Source organism: Anas acuta, chromosome 6 (genome assembly GCF_963932015.1).
Source record: "Anas acuta chromosome 6, bAnaAcu1.1, whole genome shotgun sequence".
NCBI classification, from domain to species: domain Eukaryota; kingdom Metazoa; phylum Chordata; class Aves; order Anseriformes; family Anatidae; genus Anas; species Anas acuta.
The window spans coordinates 6,600,303-6,622,170 of NC_088984.1; the positions used below are offsets into that span (position 1 = coordinate 6,600,303).

At 49.4% G+C, this 21,868-nt stretch overlaps 1 protein-coding gene across 3 annotated transcripts in view; it reads right to left on the reverse strand.

The window, feature by feature from the left end:
- Positions 1–21,868, reverse strand: part of MARCHF4 (membrane associated ring-CH-type finger 4) — an 83,623-nt gene that overhangs the window by 42,659 nt on the left and 19,096 nt on the right. The gene's annotated exons all lie outside the window — the stretch shown is intronic.

The window sequence follows — 21,868 nt, forward strand, 5'->3', positions numbered from 1 at the left end:
AAGAATTTTTTCACATCTATTTTCCTTGAATAGATTTTATTTGATTCATGTTTTATTAAAACATCTGCTCAATAATTAAGGAACGTATATAATTATATGTAAGGCTACCGAATGATTCCTATTGCAGTATTTATTAACACTGTATTGAGAAATATAATCCTTCTTTCTTGAAATGTTTTCCAGAACTGCATCATAGCAGTTTATATGGAGGGTCTACCACTGTCTCCAATTTCCCAATGGGGAAACTGAGTCATGGGAGGAGTAAATGCCCCAGGGGACTAAATATGGACTTGAGAGTCAAACCCAAAACAGAGCGCAGATCTCCGGCCACCAACCACTGCAATCTCCTGTAGTATTTTATGATGTATAATATTGTATCCCATATAATAGCCCCAGCACACACAACTTCTGTGAACAAAGCAATAAGCTCCTTGGCAAAAGGAGTGGGGATAACTGGCATCCTTTCTGCTCTTGCTGGCATTCAGCAGGCAGCTACTGGCCTCAGCATTTGATGAGACAGGTCCCAAATCCTCTGTGCGGATGACATTTAAACACAAATGGCCTTAAAAGTTATCCAGGAAAACTCGCTGACTCAGGATGAGGAGTGTTTCATGTTTAGGCTGAGCCCAATTGCACATGCTGTGATGTAATTTGTTGTTCATAATACACAACTCATTTAAGGCTCTGCAAGCTGTGAAACACTTAAATCAGTGAGAGGGAGACTTTAAATCCATGCAGAGTGTGACTTTGAATGCTGCGACTGAAACACGGAGGAAAAGCCTTTGCCTGAAGAGGCAGGGAGCTTGCGGTTGCTCTGCTTTGTGCTGGACATCAGAAAACCAGCCTGGAGGAGAACTGGAGCAGGGGCAACACCTGCACGGAGCTAGGAGGGGCCTGATTTTGCAGAGCACCTCGCAGGAAGGTGGGCATGTCACCTCCTGGAGAAGGTTTGCTTTCCTGCTCTCTTTGTCCATAGGGAATTAGCCCCCCAGGGCGGAGCTGCTCACTTATTTTTGCCAAAGCCTATGTTGTACGAGCCCCGTTCAGTCCTTGCTGTGAATTTCAGAGTAAACACATACAAAAATCTCAGCTAAATTGGATTTGAGGAAACCTGGCCCACCCTCTGGACTTTCATATGAACGATCTGCTTCCTGGACCATTTCTGGCTTCATTTCATAGCTTTGTGAATGTGTTTCCAAGGGACTCATGACCCCACTGTCTAAGAAAAGCCCTAATTTGGGACCTACTGAGCCAGAGGTCACAGCTCTGGTGTTCTGGACAATGCAGAGAGCAGCCTGACCCTATTTGCAGCTGGAGACTTGCCGATGCCAAGGCTGATCTTTATGGGGAACCTGATCCTGGCTTCCTTTCTGGAAATATGAGACCTTTATGGACTGTGCTTGTGGTACTGAGGGAACGATTTATGGGAAGCTCCACTGCTTTCTGGCAGGCAAACAAAAGGGGCAGATCCTGCCTGAATGTCCTTGCTCCTACAGTGCTGGCATGGGAGCAGGTGTAAATCACTGTGGTGCTGAGGAGCACAGCCTCTTGGTTCAGTCCCAGTTGAGTCTGGACCTGCCACAGCACAACAGAAACACAAAACCAGTGCCAGGACTGCAAACTAGCAGGTCAAATTCAGCTTTTGTTAATGGTTTAAGCATATCCTATAGACCTTCCCTTTGAGCATGGAGCCACCTTGGGGAGAATGCAGAGACACAGAAGATGTCTGTGGTGTGAGGCACTGGGTCTTAGTCCTGCCCAAGGAGCCCTTTAAGTCCCCTAAGCTGCCATCCCCTCTGGTTGTAGTGCTCCTTGCACGCCATCCCCTCTCATTCCACCAGATTCCTAAAACCACAAACCAAACAGCTCAGCAACACCACGGTTATCACTGTTTGGAAGCAACGCTGCTGTGGTCCCCGTGGCATAACCTGGAGCCTGGTGGTCTGATGCTGATGATGATGCTCAGCTGCCCATGCTGCTTTGGATGGGGTTTCCATTCCCCCAACCTGGGACCACTCAGCTTTCACCTACGAGCTGATGTAACAGCTCCTCTCCCAAAATGACACCGCTCCCAGGCTGTGCTGCTCATTTCCTCCCCGTCCCACAGGGATGCTGTGGCGTGCTGGATAAGGCGCTCCGACTCGCGGAGCTGCGCCTTCCCCGTCAGTTGGGAGTGCTCATAATTACAACTCCCATTATAGTAAATCATGTACGCAGTCCTGTAAAACATGACACTTTAATCCTATTAATTGCTGCGTTTCCATTTCTTGCCAGTTATTTACCCTTCCTTCCCCCACCCCCAAACACCCAAAGCCAAAAAAAGATTTTATTCGGTCAAACGTGTTGCGAGCCCACACTGCAGTGGCTGGGTTTGGGGCTCCCGATACGCTGTCCCTAGACCTCTAGGGCAGGTACAATTCACACAGGGCTGTAGGGTCCCTCTCTCAGCTGCCAGCAAGGTCTGCCTGTCCCGTGGGATGGGGCTCTGCCAAAACCCAGCCTTGCTGAGCCCAGATGTTTCTCCCTCTTCCCGGCCCTCCTCAGCCTCTGGAGGGTGCATGAGTCCTCCGTGCAGGTGACTGGCAGCTTAACTAGAACAAGCCATGAGCTGAGGCCTGTTTCTGGTCCCCGGTGCTCACCTCTGCCTCTTGGTTGATTCCCCACTCCAGCCTCCACAGACTGCCAGGAAGGAGCGTGCTAGCTTGCCAGGAAAATGGGTAACAGCACCCCAAAGTGACCTACAGCCCCTCTGCACGCGCTTTGCAGGCATAAGTGGGTTGATCCCTAACTCCTGCCCAAATTTCAGCTTTCCTCCTAGAAGCAAATCCCTGTCCTTCTGTTCACTCCTTTCCCAAACGCTGCCCATTTCTGGCCCTGTTTGACCTGTTGTGTCTTTGGTGGCAGTCACCTGCAGGAACCTGAGTCCTGTCCTTGAAGCTCTTTAAGTGGAAAATAATGCAGCAGATGCAAAAGAACTGCACGTAGCAAAGATCGAATGGGTTTTAAACACTAATAATTTTTGTGTCTGGAGCGTATGTGAGGACTCCGAGGGGTTCTGCAAATGATGGCGAGGCTCTGATCATGTCGTGAGGTGGGAAGACAAAGAAACCGTGTTCAAGCAGAGCTGGAAGCAAAGGGAGATGACAGGGAGCCAGGAAGGGGATGGGGGTCCTGCCCACCTTTGTTTTTCCCCTGCTTGCCTACACATGGGAGATCTCACTGGGTTCAGAGCAGAAAAAAAAATAAAAAATAAAAAAAAATCTCCAGGCCTCAGCCCCACATTTAAATGAGTTGTTCCCCACCTCATATGAAAAAGGGCAGAGCAGAGCAGACAAAAGCACGACATGGAGATCTTCTCCAGAGCCAGGCGCTAGCACAAGAGCCCCAAGTGCTGCGTCTGACTTTTCTAATCCCTCACCAAGTGGACTTTCATCATACTCATAATTAAAGGGATAATAATTTAAACAGATAGTTGAATACCCAAATCTGCTAATCCTTCAGTGGAGCCTCTTTCTTTTAATCTTTCTCTGAGTCACTAATACATAAAAATGTAGCCAGGCACCCACTGCCCTCATTAAAGGGAAACTTTAGCCTCCTCCTCTCGGCCTCGGAGCCATGCCAGGGATGTATGAGGGCACAAAGGCAGCCCTCTGACTGCTCGAGACATGCAGGAACTTTGAAAACCGTGGGACTGGGCTCGCTTCGAGACCGATGTCACAACAGAGGCTGGTTGTCATGGTAACAGGTTATCAGCTATCAAAAACCATCCACAAAAAAATAGACATCACACGGAGTGATGGCAATGGGGGGGCAGCAGGGATGGGGATGCCAAAGGGTGGCTTTGTCCCTGGGGGAGGGGAAGGCAGAGGGAGACCCATCTGGGAGGCACTGACGGCTGTTGACCCACCACCCTCCTTTGTTCCCACGTGGCTGCCAGTGGGCAAAGGACCAGGAAGGCTTTTGGGAGCAGAAGAGGGGAGATGCAGGCATGCAGGCTCCTGATCCTGATGGGCAACTCGTACTTCCCCAAGCCTTCTGCTCCACTCAACCAGCAAGCTGTTCCTTTGCTGTCATTTCTGGGCCATCCTGCTCGTCCCGTGATAAAGCTGGGTTTGCCACCAACATGGGCCTTTTGCACATCTCCTCCAGCCCTTTTGCTAGTGCCCCAGCTACCGTGTTACCGCAGCGGGGAGCTCTGCTCTTGGGACCAGCAGCACCAGTGCCAGCACCTGCCAGGCAGGAGCTGATGTACTTGCCAGGCTGGGAGCTGCCACAAGTGGGAAGCCATTGTAAATTCATTGGATACGCCATGTAACAGCATTAATCACAATCAGGATATTAGATAGAGATGCTACTGCTGCTGCACGGGCTCTGCCAGATAACGAATACACCCACACGTCCCAGCGCAGCCACACACAGTCCTCGGGACCCCCAAGCTCTGTTCCTCCTGGGCTGTGTGCAGGCCTGAGGCAACAGCACTGAGCGATCTTTTGGCCTCTGCTCCTGGCATCCTGCTGAGCTCCTCTCCCCTGCCTTCTCCTGGGCTCATCCTTCCAATTTGCCTCCCCTGCGCCCTGCCTACATTCCTTGTTTTTTTTTTTTTTTTTTTTTTTTTTTCCAGTGATGTAATTTGGAGAGCTGCACCGAGAGGCACCCGTCTCATCCACACACGCCTCCATCTCCAGGGCTGGCGAAGGCTTCAGGGAAGGCTGGGAATGAGACCTCGATGTGCTGTTGTGTAGGTGGGCACTGAGCGCTGTGCTGCTCCTCTCGGAGGCATTGAGAGGCCCTCTGTCCCCCCAGACAGGCATGGCAGCCTTAGCCAGCGCCGAGTGAAAGTAAAGACTTCCTAAAAATGCAACACGCTCACACCATTCATCTCAACTACTCTTCCCGTGTTTCCCTGAGGAGCAAACACCACCTTCCCTGCTCGTGATGTCCCTTGTCCCAGTTGCAAGGATTTTGTGCTGGAAGGGCATCCGCAGCCGGGGAAAGGGTCCTTCCAGAAAAACGCTCCTCCCTTCCTACACACACCACCACAACCACACTGCATGAGCTGGAAGGGGAATGCTTTTTCTCTGGCAGCTGCCACAGCAGAAATAAGAGGCATCTTTGAGATAACAAGATCTCGTTTCAAAAAGAGATGGTTTTCATGGCAGGCACAGTGTCTAAATGTAAGACGCCTGTTCTTGCTTCAAGTCCATCGCTCTCTAACGTACACGGAAAAGAAACCACAGACATACCAAAAATTTTGACAGAGATAATGACCATCCCAAGTTTAAAAACAAAAAATCCTGCTTTAATCTTGGGTTAAAAAAAAATAATAATAATAAAAAAAAGGAAATCTAAATGCATTCTGTTAAAAGCAGACAAGAGGATTCCAAAAATGCTTTTTCAGGCTAAATAATAATAAAAAAGATTTAAAAAAAAAAATAGCCCAAATTGGCAGAAAAGCCTAGTGAGTCATTTAATGCTCTCGATGCAGCTGGTAGGGGCTGGGTAATTTATACCTCTCCACAGCACAGGCTGAGGGCAGGGCGCACTCAAGCCATTAAGTGTTCAGCTGGGAAGAACTGAGGGCTCTTTCCTAACTCCATGCTGGAGCTGAGGGGCAAAGGAGCTGTGGACAAAGCAGCCTGTGCAGTGGGTCCACTGCGCCCTGGGGAGGCTGTGCCAGCTGGGCAGGAGCTGGGAGTGTGACGTGGAGGTGAGGGGTGTCCTGCAATGAACCTACAGAAGAGCTGGGCAGCAAGCCCTTACACAGCTGGCTGATACTCAGCAAAGAGTATGAGTGGAAGAAAGAGGGAATGAGAGCTTGAGGAATATCATCTGGTGCCCCTCGATTAGGCCTGTGCAGAGAGCTTGATTCCCAGGTGCGCTTCTGGGAGTGTTTTGCTTATTTTCTAGCAGAGGGCTTTAGGTACGTTCATAGCTTCAGGTACTGGAGAGGTCGCACTGCCTTGCACAGATGGCTGAGGGACAATGGGACCGTCACTCGACGCTACCTCTGAAGAGCCTGCACTAGTTAGAGGTAATTAGCTACAGCTAAGACAAAACCCACTTGTCTGCTGATTAACTGGAGGTGTCCTTAGATAGCCATATCTTGGCAGACCACCAGTTGCGCAGCGAGTGGAAGTTTAAATATGGCCCTGAATGACTTGTGTCTTGTTTTTCTTCTTGCTATGAGAGCTGAGGCAAAGCCAGGACGTGGCACTGCACCTGCTTGCTGTGCCGTTGTTTGCAAGAGCAGGAGCTGGACCACAACAACTCTCAGCTCCTCTCCACACCTCCTGACAGCAGACCAGGCTACTTTGGTGTGATGAAGAGCATGTGTGGAGACCTAGACCTTTCCCATATTTAATGCTCTTTGTTCAGAGGAACATTTCTTTATCTGGATGTGGATTTCAAAGATGAACAAATTTATAGCTCTAGTTTTTGATCAGGAAGAAGAAACCAGAGATGATGAAATAGTCATAAGTTTGAAGTTATTTTTATTTTTGCTAGTGGATGACTGGAATGACTAAAACAAACAAACCCAGCTGGAATTTATCAGCTGTACATAAAGAAATATGTACTTAATGTTGGGATCGCAAATCTTCTCTCAAGTAAAACCTTATCTTACCTTCTTCCTACCTGTAGCCAGCTTATGTGTTATCTTTGGCAAATGGGTGCTGCGTTGGTGAACAATAGGATTACAGGCTCTGGGGTATACGCTCTGGGAGGCTGATACATATAAGACTTTTCTGAAATGAGCATTTATGTAGAAGAGACTTTGAACTTGGATAGATCAAGTCACACGACACCCAACAAAGGCCTGAATCCTGAATAAAAGAGTCAGGCTCCTCATAAAAGTTGTTTGCCATTCCTTGTTATTCTTACTGAGAGGCTCTACTTTGGACTTGCCTTTGCTGGTTAGAAGCTCTCTTCTAACCAAAAGCAATTTCTCCTGTTTCCTGAATACCCAGCTTATATCTCTCTTTCATGCTGTGGTTTGCCACCCCCAGGAGAGCCAGAATAACCTAGCTTCTCTCCTTCAGACTTTACTTTCTTAGGCTAAACCTGTCGCTGATGACTTCCTCTCATCATGTGGGGTCTTCATGCCCATGGCCACCTTAGAAGCCATCCTCTGCCCAGGCTCCCCCAGAAGAGGTTGCCCATGCCGTGGTCACTATTTCTTTGACTCTGCAAAGAAACCCTTTTATTTTTACACCTTGTGTTTTCCCAGCCTTCCCACATTCTGTGATTTTAAGGTGCAAAAAGGAAGGTGAATCCATACAGCTATATACTGTGAACACCCCTGATCTCTCTGTGGAAAAGGCAGTGGCAGAAGATTTCCTCAAAGCTGAGCAATAATTTCTGTAGTCTTAGTAGGTATAGCATTCACAGGCCTCCTCAGGCTTCAAGTTATCACCCATGACTTGACGTAGGAGTGGCTGAACTTTCTATCCTGTGTGTTTTGTAGAAGCCCAGCAGGGCATGGAGGGGGCATTTTAACCACCCCAGGAGCGCTGACTTCTAAGGACCAACGCTGATCCACTCTTCCTGCCCAGACACCTGATTATCTCATTGCTTATTAAGAAATACACCATGTGTTAAGTGACATATTTGATTGACTGTGGTAAATGCATTTAGTTGGGATTTATAATCAAACAGACAGGTGGCTCCTTAAACTCCTTCTCAGCATTCATAAGGATTAATTATTTTTAGTCTGAACGTTGTCCATAGCTGAGTGTATCTGCGCTTCAGCTCAGTGGGTAACATACCTAATACCTTTCACTTCTGCTGTGCTAACAGGAGAGGAAGAGAATTGGGCCCTGTTTTTGCAGGTGGTATTTGCACAACTCCACGATTAACATGTAGCCTTGTATCTGCTGAGCTTCACACGCTAGGCGTAAAATCCTGCAACCACTTCTCCATCGCATGGTGTGACACATGGGAGGCATTCCCTGGGCTGCTGCCCAGCCGTCACCATATCACCCCCTGGGAAAGGAGATGAATTGTTCTGCAAGGTCCAATGCCACCTGAAGGCACTGAATTTTCTGCTCAGTGTATATCTTACCTACGTGACACTTGGATAGGAGGTGTCCGTATGTCAGTAGGTACCTAAAAACATGTTAGATTAGGGCCCAAAGCAGGGAGGCGACAGACTGCTACTAAAAGTAGTAATTTACCCTCAGTGCTACCAGTGTTGGTAGGCCTCCAACAATTTAAAATCTCCAAGGAGAGATGTAGGCAGACTGCAAGAGCAGTGATTTCCCCAGCCTGGCGAGTGGCCAGCACATTGCTGTTTGGATGCCCTTTCACCAGGACACTGTTCTTTGGATGTCCTTTCCAAAAGCATCATGAGAGTTTTCACTCCTGCTGGTGGGACCGGGCACTTCCACTCTGACCAAAAGCAGGTTTCTTGAGGCAAACACAAGCCCTAACACCACCCTGGGGACTGGAGGCAGGTGGGGGATAACCGCTTAACTCAATAATGCTGCTTCAGGCAGTCTGTTGGTCTGTTCTGAGGGGGTCCCCAAGCAGCAGGCAGGCTTGTTACAGTGACACTGGGATCACTTCCAACCACAGCTCTCCTTTTCTCCCCACTGAAGACTGGAGTTTTTTTCTTCTTAGTCTTCTCCCTCACTACATCTTTCTTGGCCATCCCACTTGAGGACACTTCCGTCCTTGCAAATTTTGGTCAGTCTCCAAAGTTTTGGTCAGACATCCCTTTCCAGTCTCCTCAGAGAGAAGAGGACCTGAAAGGCTTTGGGGACCTGAGACAAAAAATGATCTGAGTGAACTAAACTGAGTGAGCTAAAAAGGGATTCATGTTTCAAAGGCAACGTCACAAACAACATGCGAAGATGCAGAATTGGACACCTTTCAGTCCCCAGGCTCAGAGGCCTATCCCACCCACTGCTCCGGGTGGCAGCAGTGACAGCATGTTCTCAGACTGCCAGGATGAGAAAATGTGCATTTACACCGGGGGAGGAACATGTGGTCTAGGAGTGTGGCTTGGCCGGAAATCCCACAGCTAGAGATCCCTTTCAAGGCTTGGCCTGCTTGGTCAGGCAGGGCATCTCCTGGTTTTAAAGCAGCTCTGCTGTTATTTGGGACCCTGCTCCTCCTGTTTGAGGCAGGAGCTCACAAAACCAGTGATGGGAACAGTTACGTGAATCTGCTCAAACTTACAGACTCCCAATAAGTTTCAGGCTGAGCCTCAGATCAATTCTTATTCCTTCCAGATTGCTTCACTCATCCCTCCTGGGTACTCTTGATCAAATCACAAAAATGCTGAGCAGATTCTTACAACATACTTTCTAATAAGCCCTTTAGGAAAGCTGAGCTGACAGCATCGTACATTTTTTTCTTCTTTCTTCTTTTTTAAAACTAGATCCATAGCCTCTGCCAAATGCAAGGATGCCAAGTATGATCAGGCTGTGGATGGCACCATTCATTTGTGTCAATCCTCTTCATGCTAGCTGAGCAGACAGGACATATGGGCCTCTCCTTAACAAAGTGTACACAAGAAATAAACAGGAGATTTCTGCAAATCAGTAAACTTCCAAGTGCAAGATTAACCCAAGGAGTGCCAGACATGGGGAGGACCCACTGTAAGTCAGGAAGGTTAAGAAATGTTCTTGGACCTCCAATTCCTATAAAAACATCCTGGAAGAGGATACAGTGGAGCGGAAAGGTCTCCAAGACCATACTCCACGATACTTCATCTCCACAGACCAGACTCTGGCAAATCAGCATCGCAGAGCATGCTCAGGGCCTCATAAACAGCCAGCACCTTATCCTCAAGACTTAAGGTTAGTCTGGCCATCTGGGCCATCTGGAGCATATCCTGAGTCCCCACAGCCCTGCTCCAGTTTCAGCCGTGGAAAGCAGAGCTGCGTGTCCATGTTTGTGAAAACCTGCCTCTCTGGTGAGTGGAGAGAGAAGCTTAATCTGCTTAGCTTAATGAAGAGAAGGTGAAGACGTGACGCGACTGCAATCTGTTAAGTACTACCACTGGGAGAAGGCTTTTAACAGTGGAGGGCTTTTTAATCCGGCAGACAGGCAGAATGAGATCCCGTGGATGGAAGATGAAGGTGGGCAGCTACAGTCTAGAAATAAGGTGCATTTTTGTTTGAAGCAGTGAAAGCAATTAGCCATTAAAGAACCTATGGAGAGATGCACCAGGTCCCCCAGCTCCTTAAGTCTTAAACAAAACCTCATTATGTTTGAAATGATAGATGTCACCGGGTCTGAAGTGAGGGGACCTGCTACGGTTTCACATAGAAATCACTACAGCTGGTTTATAAAAGACCCACTTGAAAATCTGTGAATTTACCTTTGCTTCCTAAAGGCTTCTGAATTTCGGTATAATAGCTGTTGCCTTCCAGCCATGAGTTGTGCATCGTGTGGTTACACATATTCTCCATGGGAGGATGTTAATCAGGCTCTTAATCACCTGCACATACTCCTCCTCTCCTGCTTCAGTTTTCAAGGGCCCTACAGCAACTGTGACCTCTGCTCCACACCCGTACACGACCAGAATAACCTGCCTGCTCTTTTAGTCTGTTCCCACGCTCTTTTTGCATTGTTTTCTCCCCAGATCTCTTTGGTGCTTGCATTTCTGCCTCCCTCCTGGATCTGCTCAGAGGCTGTGAGTGTGCCTTGAGCCAGCCAGAACATCTGGATCCCCATTCACAATGTGCTTTCACATTGTGATCCCTGTTTTCATGCTTGCTGGGGCATGGCGAGGATCTCCATGTGCTGCACAGGCTCACAGTCGAGTCCCAGATGCCTCTCCAGCCCCACCTGGAAGTGGTTGTTCTGGATAAATCGTTATGCTCTGAATAACTGAAGCACTTCTCAGAAGCAAAATGGTCCTGCTGGTATCCATCTGGTGACCAAAGGGACACGGGAGTGCTGTCAAGAGAATCAAGGCAATTCTTTCACGGTTATGCAATGAGATGTCCCACAGGCATTTTCCATTCTCATTGGCACACGGAGCACCTGCCAGAGACCTTCGTGTCCAAACCCTTTGAGACACCTTGGCAGTCCAACCTTGAAGCCCTTCCCCAGGGCATAATGCGCTTGTGCAATAATGTGTGCAGAAATGTGTGCACCACTCGGTGCCCTGCTCTGACATTCCCAGTGCCTTCCAAAGGTCTGTCCGGGTTGTGCAGCTTGAACTCCAGGACATCCACAGGATCTTAGCACGGAGGCTTTCAAACCAGTGCTCAGTCACTCCTGAGCTAGCAACCTTTGGCCAGAACTGCAGAGTCTTTTTGGTTATCCCAGCACACTGCTTGTCCCTTTTTTAGCACAATTTGTAATGTTTAATGGGGTTTACTGCATTGGTTAATAAAAATAATGTTACTGGGGTTTATTACATTGCTGGTAATATTTGTGTACCACCAATTCCTTTTTAAGTCTTTGGCCATGAATGACCAAATTTGTCAACAACAAGAGGTCTTCAGGATAATAAATTTGCTGTTATTTCTTGAAAATAGGGAACTACATAGAAGAGACAAAAAACACCAATGTAGGAAAATCAATGGACTGAACCAAATTTTTTATTAAAAAAATAAAATAGTGAGAAAAAGCTTTTGTGGGACAGCCAGCACAACCCAGGTCAGGCGTGACCATACCACGCCCCTTACCTAAGGAAAAGGGAAGGAAACGGGGCAAGAAAACCCAAGGATTGGGCATCATCACAGGAAGCCCGTTGCTCCTGCCCTCCACACAGGCTTGTACTTGACCTCCCACACCAACATTTCCATCCTGCCTTGAATAGCCCCAGCCCGGACACCTCTCATGCCCTCACGTCTTGATCCATCCGACACGCTCTCCCCGGGGGCTGTCAGATCTGCTTCTGCTGATGCTGACGCCTATTAAGAGCGCGGCTTGGGTGCCGCTGTGATATAAATACAGCCTCGGCAGCCAAAGCAGCTTTGCAGGTGTGTGAGGCTGAATCGATGTGCCATTTTGCTGGCACAGGCAAATTCGCCCTGCCCATGCTGCAAACAGCCGAGCTCCTCTGAACCAAAAACCTCACGGTCCCCTCGTACCCAAGCCTGCCACCACCTCCGAGCAGTATCCCACTGGGTTTGGGGCCCACGTGCTGGGCTGCACGTGTGTTTCCAGACCCAAAGTGGGGTCTTCAGGGTGGGAAGATCCACCTGGGCCACAGCTATGGTTCATTAAAGCACCTCAGTGTCACCAGTTGCAAAAGAGACTGGTGCTGTGATAAAAAAACCACACAGGCATTAATGAACCTGTGGGCATCTACACTCATTTGAAGATAATAGTTTGAATAAAGCCCCAGGAACTCAATGGAAAGATACTTAATGCCAAGGAGATTATGATCTATTGGACAATGAGGCTCATTAAAGGCCAGGGCTGGCAAGCTAAAGGGAGTGAAAAAATCCATTTCCTGAAGCTGAACTTCCTAAAAAGACCCATATCCAAAGGCAGCAGGTTCTCCTTTGACAGCCCTTATAGGCTGGGATGTGAAGTGGAGGATGGGGATGAGTCATGGGAATCTTTTTTTCCCTGAGCAGATAAGGAAACTGAGGCACAGCCAGCCAATTAAATGGAGATAATCAGTGCATTTCTGAGAGCTAATGTGGAGACACCCAAACTTCTCTTCCAGGCCATAAACATCTGTAGTTAATGACAAAATGTTAATTACTGGCAATCAGCTAATGAGGGTAAAAGCTGAACTAATTTTCTGCTGCCTGAAATGCTACTCTAGGCCGTGTTTTGCCCATCAGCTGAACTGCCATTTAAAATGAGGATGGAAAAGAAATGAAAAAAGCCCCATTTTGGCACCTCGCTCTGCCTCCCCTGCCAGACCGGATTAGTGTGGGGAGAAAGTCTCCGCTGACAACAAACCCGAGTTCATTTTCCTGTGTCAGGTGGTGAAGCAGTTCTGAGCTGCAGTGGGGCTGAGGGTCCTGCTGCCCAGTCCTGCCCCTGCTGAGATCAGCCTGGAGGATTTTACGCAAGGATGGAAATTTTGGTTCTTCCTTATGCTCAGCAGAACCCCTGAGCAGCATTGCTCTCCATAAAGACACCGGGGTGATTTGCTACCCCTCTTTCTGCACATTTAAGGCCTTGACCCCAATCTGCTATGGCACGGGGCAGGTCTAAGTCCCCTCCAAATTGCATCTTGAAGCTACAGCTGGAGAGGACACCTGGGGCGCTAAGCCAGCACGTAGCACTGCTGTGCATGAGTAACCAGCAGCAGTTCTGGAGGAGGCTGTTCCCTACCACTGGGCAGAATGATTCATGTGCATGTCACGGGCAAGGTGGCGATAGCCCTACAACAAAAGGCAGAGCCACGGGGCAGTTTGTCAGTACGGTGTGCCTTGGAGTGATCAGCCTGGGTGCTCGTATGCGAGGAAACCTCTCCATGGTGCCACTGAGGAGGGACAGGCTCCAGGTTGGGGGCGCAGAGGAACGGGTCCTCATGGGGAACCCAAATTGGTACGTTTTGCAAAATGGTTGGGGTTTATGGCGATAATTGATAAAGCCTCCTGCAGTGGATAGAGGGTCAGAGGGCAGATTAGGGTCCGTGTTGCGGTAAAGGCAACTCCAGCTGGCACCGTGCCTTACCCTGGAGCAGTAGCTCCATGCTCTAGGACCAGAAACACCAGCCTGAATCTCACCTGGAATTGGCAGCTAAGGGGCCCTTATCCTCCGAGCCAGGTCAGATTCCTCCAAGAGCTGCCACCTGCAACATTCACTCTTAAATCTGGGATTTCAGCTCCATCTCAAGCCCTCGTTTGTAGCCTGCATTCCCAGGGATTTATCTGTGGCCAACTTCCCTACGTGCCTTCAGGCACCAATGCCCTCAGATGTGTTTGCTCTCCGGCTACCCACTCAGGGCTGAAGCAAAACCCTCCCGATTAAGCCGATTCTCAGCTTTTTGATAAAGTTCACCCCTTTGCAGACTTGCCTCCCCACCGCTGTGATGCTGTCAGGCAGCTTCTCCAGTTTGTGCAATTAATTCCACCTCCCTTTGCAGCGCAGGTTCACCGCGTGCGGGGAGAACGAGCACATTTCGTGCTCCAAAGGGCTTACCACCCCTCCGCGCACACGCGTATCCACGCGCTAGCAGGGTGGCCGAGGGGATGTGCCAAAACACCGAAGGAATGGGAAATAAAGCAATTTCCCAATTAGATGAGGCCATCCTGCATCACATTTAGGGGCGGGAGGACGAAGCAAACCGGGGTTGATCCCACACAGCCTGACACATGCTCACCCTAACACTTGTGAGCCTGGTACCCGGGTCACGGCTGCTGCCATCCCCATGCACCAGGGTCACCTGCCAGCTCAGCTGCACTCCCCCCCAGGTTGTTCAGCATCCCTGCACTGCCCAGTACGAGACCTGTACTGGGTCTGCGAGAGACTTGGTAGCCCTGGGGAGGCAGCACACAGTGCAGGGTAAGAAATGCAGATGTTAATAGACACGTGGAGCCATTTTCCATTTGCTTTCATCCAAGGCTATCTAAATGCCATGCGATCTTTAATGCATTAAGCATCCAAGCACCTCTCAAAGCTGGCTACTCTCATTTGTACTTCCCATACAATGGAAGGTGAGGCACCAGCAGGGCAAACGGAGCAGCTGCAACCTGCAGAGATGGGATGTGCCAGGGCTCTGGCTATCCTGCATCCAAACCTGCCCTACAAAACAACTCCAGGGGCTGGGAAATTCCTTTACTCTGACACGGGGATTTCCATGTAGCTACTGGCATTTTGGAAGCCGAGCCAGTGAAGAAAGTGGGAGGCAGGACCGGGACTAGAGAAGCCCATGCTGGGGCCATGAATGGGGTGGGGAGCTGCCCACCAGGGTATCCAGCTCCTGGCTGTTTTGAGTCCCTGCTCAATCCGGGTTGCCTGGAAGAGCAAGTCTCAGGCATGGGCATCATCTGTGCTCTGCTAGGGGGAGCCCAGGTGGGGCCAGGCAATTGTGGGGTGGATGTATGGGCACAGGCAGCAGGGCTGGTCCCCACAGCCCTCTGCTCTGATGCCACGGAAAAAATATTTCTGGCCTGCTGCTGCCAGCTGTAGTGGGAAAATCCTACAGGTCACTTTAGCTTGTGATATTCAGGCTGCATTTTACAAATGTGCTCCCTCCAGCTCCGCTCAGCGAGAGCAAATGAGCTGCGTGATTGGTGTGCAGGGGTTGCTGCACCTCTCGCTTCTGCATTAGCACAACATGGCTGGTGTGCCCGGCACTGCAACACTGAGTCGATAACAACTATTGTTATTATCTTTATTAATCAATAATAATATCCTTATTTCCTCTTGTGAGGCTTCCCAGCATATCCTTCCTTATTTATCCTTTGTCTTATTTATGTCCCCAGCTTGCAATTAGAGCTGGGTGAGCGGCTGCCAGCACTGACCTGGCTGCTGCAATCCAGCCGTGCTCTCGCAGGCGATTCCCTTTCAAGGCAGGGACATTTCAGCCGGCTTCAATCAGCCTGCCCGTGAGCAGGGAGCCTGGCGGAGCCAGGGCAGAAGCCATCAGCTCCTCTAGGCAGCTCTGAAAGGGCTCTAAGTACCTAATGTCCCTCCAGGGAGGCGCACAGACATCTGCCGCAGCTGTAAAAATATATAAAATAAGGCAAGGTTAATAGTGGCTATCTGGAGCATGTGCGTGTCTCCCTTTTTCTTGCTGTCTGGGGGACGTGTGATGGGCGATGCCTTTACCTTTGTGGGCTCCCCAGGGAGAAGGGACAGCACGGTGTCCCCGGGTGCTGGCGCACGGGGCAGGGATGCACTGGAGGACACGTGGGAGGTGTCTCTGGTGGAGCTGGGATTTGCACCATGAACTTCCAAGTGCCAGCATCCGTCCTTCCCACCACGCTGCATTTTAACCGGACCATACCCCCCCCTCCGCAGCTTCGCATTCATCGCCTTCCTAACAAAACCTGCCCGGCGTGGCAGCACCGCTTAACAAAGCAAATCCCCGAGCCAAGCCACGTTTTCGCAGCAAAAAGCAACCTTTCCACGAGAGCCGCGCTGACGCCCGTGCTCTGGGCGAGAACAAAACGCGTTCTGCCTAATTGCTGCCGCCGGCGCGCTGCCCTAACGAAGGTGGAACAATGGTGGCAGAGAAAGGCAGCGCTGCTTCGTCGCAGAGCGCATCCTTTTGTGCTCTGTCTCTTACAGCACAACGCGAGGCCGGGCTCCTTTCTGCAAGCCGAGGACCTGCTTTGAGCCAAAACCCGCCCTGCACACGCGCCCAGCTCTGCACGCCGGCAGTTGGCTCGTCTCTCCTTTTCCTTTTTTTTTTTTTTGGGTTTTTAAATGAAAAGCCTGAAATATGTCAAAGGTGAGAATTGACACCGTGGAAAGGTTCTGGGCTCTTTGTTTCCTATGGCTGGCGGGCTTTGCAATAGTTAATTTTGCTTCCCTACTCTCCGGAGGGCGGGCGGGAGGGAGGTGTTACTATTTGCGGTTTGCCGAGCAGCACAGCGAGGTGGATGGCTGAGAAATGAAGTCTGCGGCCTGACCGTGCTTCTCGAAAGCATTAGCACACTTTCTTCCTCCTTCCCCACCAGCACAGCGACATTTCACACTTCTGCTTGGGTCTAGCTCCCCGGGGGCCTCGTACCCGTTCCCTGGTGCCTCCTCTCCTTTCAGGGCAGCCTGAGCACGAGCCCAGCCCCGAGCCGACACCAGGAGGACGGCTCCTCCATGAACCGAGGATTTGGGGCAGGAACCTGATCCAAATCAGCATGGGAGAAAATTCCAAAAAGAGGAAATTAGTAACATTTTTAAAGAATATTTTAAAGAGTCACCATGAGGGTGGCATCACCATGGGGAGCTCAGTGCATGGCCCCATCACCAGCCCCGCTCTGCTGCTGGGGGGAAGCAGCAACGAGGCCTTGCCTTTGCTGTGCTCATTACGGCAGGCTCTCACGCCGGGCCAGATGAGGCGTTTAAAGGTCAATAAGACAGGAGCTGGGACACCACTGGGAAAGCTGCAGGCACAGCCACATCTGAAGGCAGGCAAGTGCAATGTGTCCATGTGTCTGTCCTGGACCCTGGGTTCCTGCTCTATGAGATGTGGAGAGAGACCAACCGCTTGCAAGGAGTGGGAACAACTTCGGGGTCGCATGGGAAAAAAATACAGTGTGTGAGAGCACAAATAGCATGGCTCCATGCCCCCAGTGCCACTGGATTTCTTCTCCTTTTTACAGGGTTAGAAAGGGACACCCTCCTGGGATAGTTTTACAGATCTCAGGCCAGGCAGGGAGCTTGTTTTCTAGAAGAGCTGAGCCCAAACTTGCTCTTTCTCACTGGGCTGAATTTACGATAATCTCCTTGAAATTGCCATGGTGTATCTTCAAATATACTTAAATTTCATCATTGTTAGAAAGGAGTAGCTAAATCCTTGCATTAAGACGCAGTTCCACACTCGGCCCAAGTCCGTGCTGCCATCTCTCCCTTCCCCTCGCCCCCTGCCCCTCTGTGCTGGTGCTTGGTGGCTGGGTTGTCCATCAGATCCAGGAGCTGGTCCAAGCAAAAGCTAATCAAAATTCAAAAGGAAAAAAAAAAAAAAAAAGGATTCTTGTTGGATCAAGTCCCTGGCTGCATGGTCAGTGGTGCTAAACCTCGGGAAGGGTGGAAATGCAATGCTGAGGTTGCTGCTCACTGTAGCAGCATGGGCTTAGACAGGCTCAGCTTGTTCGTGAACACACACCACCAAGAGACCAGAAAGTCACTGATATGCTGAGGAAAGGGCTGTAGATTTTGCCTCCTTTCAGTGACACCCACCTTCTCTCATTTAACTTCAGTAACTCCTTTATTTTTCATGGGCACGTCCCTGCGGCTCCTGGTTCAGTCACTGAGCAGGGAGACACCACGCTGGGAGGACACAGTTTCTGAGCTGACTTCAGTCTGACTTTGTTCACCACGGACATTTTGCTTCCAGCACTGCACGTCTCGTACCGTGCAGTCTTTCCTCAGAGCAAGTTGTCTGTGTCAGCCCAGTCCTGCCACCCCCTCCCTGCACCCAACCCAGCCTGTCACCTCTCTGAAGCCACCAACAAGGTGTCAGCCTTTATTAGCAGAGGAGTATGGCTTTTTTTCCTGATAAAATTTCAGAAGTAGGCTGGCTGAATACAGGCTGCTAGCAGAGAAAAGGCACTCCAGGACTTCCCTTAGTGTTGCAAGCTGAGAGCTAGCGCTGGCATCCCACCACAGGGCTCCCTGAGATCCCCTCCTGAGGGTTTCCACTCAGGACAGATGCACCGAAACATCTTCCTCCATCCTGTGATCAGGCCCAGCTCCCTTTCTAGAGGAGCTCTCTAACCTAGAAATTTCAAGGAGATCCAACTCTTCTTTGTTATAAATATCCAGACATGTCGGTGTCAGAGGGAGATGTACCCCTCTTAATCCTTCCCAACAGTATTAACCAGACAAATCAGGAAGAAATTAATTAAGCAAAAGAAAAAAAACAAAACAAAACAAAACAAAACAAAAAAACAGGCTGAATATCTGGGAAAATATCTTGACACTGAATTGCCTTATGGTAATTTCTTAGGGACTTGGCGGAGGCTGTGCGACTCCTGCTATTTGGGAACAATCGTGGAAAAACAACAGAGAAAGAAATGAGAGCAATGCATCTGTGCTGGAAGGTATGAACTAGAAACAGAAAAACAGCCCTTGAATGTCTGTGATGCTGCTGGAAGAAGGACAGATTCAGCCAGCTCAGATTTTGAAAAATCCCAATAATGTAAATTCCTTAAGTATGAGCCAAGCCTATGAATAATATAAATCTCTTAGTCACTTTGCCAGTGATATCCTTCTAATCTCGTCCTTCCTCAACAGTGATGCTGAGAGAATGAAACACTTTGCAGGAATGGGCTTGCTGCTCAGAGCAATCACTCGCCTCCCACTCAGACCCCAGGATTAGAGAAGTCCCCTGGATTAAAGCTGTTACTATTCTTAGTCCAGGGCAAGCCATAAAACCAAGATCCTGAGGGAACTTTCAAGCAATTGCAAGAGAGAAAGAGAGAGGAGAGGAGGCAAACAGGACATCTCTGTCTCAGGGAAGTGCATGTCCCACGCTGGCCTTGAACTGTACAAAGGGACCTTAAAGTGCTTTACCAACAGGAATGGCCCAATGACAAGGAATTATCAACATACGCATGGAAAGGTAACAGTAACTAAAAGGCCAAGCCAACTTTTTTTCTGGAAGAAAATGACATTGAACTGACTGTGCGGTTTCCAGAGGTGCTGAGTGCCTTGCTCCCCAGCAGACATCTCTGGTTGCTGAGTGGGCCCAGCAGCTTGAAATTCAGCACCGAGGTCTGCTGAGCAATCTCTCCCCAAACAGGGATTGGAAGTGACCTGCCCAAGGTTAAAAAGTGAGTTGGGATCCAGAGACGGGTCCCCTGAGCTCTGATGCCCATGAAGTGTGGTGGAGGCATTTACACCCGAAGAGGGAGAGCCTCAACGCTGCCAGCTCAGATATCATACAGGCCACAGGTCACTTTGTGGAGCTGAGCAAATTCTGTATGCCAAAAAGAGGGAAACTGTGCCTATTCATCCAAATTACACCTACAACCACGGACAACCACTTGCCTTTTGCTTGCTACTCCTTCACAGCACACACATACACAGGAACCCTTCTCAGTACTACTTATGCAGCGTATACTCTAATAAAATATGTAATCCTTCAAAATACAAGAGCTTTCCTTATAATCCACGCACGTGTAAATCCCTCCAGATATTTCATACGTTCTTATCACACCAACAGGAAATGGTTTTAACGCCTTCAACAGGCACGTGAATTTTCAGAAATGCCTGTCACACGCTTACTACGCCTGCCCCCCTCACCATTTCTCTACGAGACGCCGATGTTCTCCCCTCCCCATGGGAGCGTTTCCAGTTCCAGAACTGGAATATATTGAATATATATCAAATACATACTCCAGAAAAGGGAATATATTGACTCCTCAGAAGCCAGGGAAGTTTTGCTGCTAGCAGCATCAGGCTGGACTTTCAGCGTTGTGCCGGGAAGTCCTGACGTGCAGTTTCTGCCTAGGTTTGCAGAAAAGCCTTTCTGGGCTCCAGTTAATTGAAATAGAGGACGCCTCGCACAGCTCCTGAACTTTTCTTTCTGCAAGAGCTACGTGGGGCTGCAGGTTGTCCATCACATCCTGCGTGTCCCCTGTGCCTAGACTGGAGTCTTCTATTTGACTGTAAATCATCCATTTTAATTAGACGTAAGACAATTATTATTGGTTTTTAGTGAGTCATTTTTCTCTCCGTAATTAGTACCTGTCAGTTCAACTCAGCCCAGAGCTGGTGTAACCTGGTGACTTCAAGGATGTGTTTAAAATCTCTTCTCTCCCACACAGCAGCTCATCATAAACAGGATCATCTTCCCTGCCTTGGCCACTAGAGCTGGGTCAGGCTGGGATCATCTCGAAAACTCCCAGTGAGGCCAGCAGAGAGGAGCACTTGCTAGTCCGAGTGCAGAAGGGACTGCCCCACAGGAGGAGAACTTGGCCGAGGAAAGGCAGCTCACCTCCCTGACCCCATTTCATTGCTGTACACTTCAAACCCTGGCCACGTCTGTCTCCTTATAAAGATGTCAGACCGTCTCTAACACTTATTTTCGCTCACCGCTTCAGCGTGGCCTTACTTGGCAGCGTCTCCCATCTGTTTACTACTCTTCAATGTTTTGTGTGCATATCCAAATTACTGCTTACTTACAATAACGCAATCACTCTGCATTCACGGAGGGGTTTAGGTGTGGTACAGGTGAGGAAGGATCTTTACAGCTTTCCTAGGGGGAACTGAAGATTCCTACTTTCGTTTTATGAGGGGATGAAATGGCTGCATGTATCACCATAGGTGAATCCAGGTCCAGACAGACTATATCTAGAAGCAGTAGCTATATGCGCAGTGGGTATCTGTGCTCCGTATAATCGATGGAGGTCTAGTCAATGCTGACAGTGCAGCCCCACGAGTGAGTCAGCTGAGCAAATGTAGGTGTCTAGCTCTCCAGCTCCACTGACTGTATTGACTAGGGGCACGATTCAATTACCTACCTTGAGATGTTTTCCACTAAGAAATCATTGTGTGGGCATGAGTCAAGCTCTTGATTTTCACTGCCTAGACACCCAGTCCACATGCAAACACCTACGTTGCGACACTCACGGTGAGGTGTCTGCAGTCTGGAGCTGCATCTCGCATTGATGATGTGCCCAGGATCAGGGATTGTTTACAGAGCTCAGAGGAGAAGCTGAGATTCTTGGGTTGTTGTTCATCTTCCTTCATCCACTTGAACTGGAAGAGGGACCTCCAGTCAAGCTGTCCCTGTGAAACTACTCTAAATGTGTCCTCCCTGCACCTGGGCTGGGGCTCGTTTAGTAACCAGTGACCGAGCTGCCACCTTGACCCTAATACCTGGTCTTTGCTAATACTGATTTCTAGGGTAACTATCAGCTTACAGGGCTGTGTTTGCTGCTCAGTTCCCCTCACCCTTTGTTGTACCTTTTTTTTTCCCCAGCAGAAAGGCAAAGCCTGGCTCCTCACAAAGCAGAGCTGCCCTTTTCTGGGCACTCACGGGGGCAGGCTGTGTGCTTTTCCTCCATTTCATGATGTGCTGTTTGCTGAGAGGAGTCCCCACATGGGTTAAAAACTGTCCCGATCCAGAAGTTTTCTTTACCACTTGTATTGTCCAGCAATGGCTCACTGCTGTTTCACAGTCAAGCCCTGACATCCATCCCAGTGTCTGAATGTGCTCAACTCTGCATAGCACATCAGATCTATGTATCCCAAATGCTCACCTCAGCCTCTTAGTTCCTGGTCTCCAAGTCATAATGTCTTAAATATGTCCAGGCCAGCCTGGTGAACC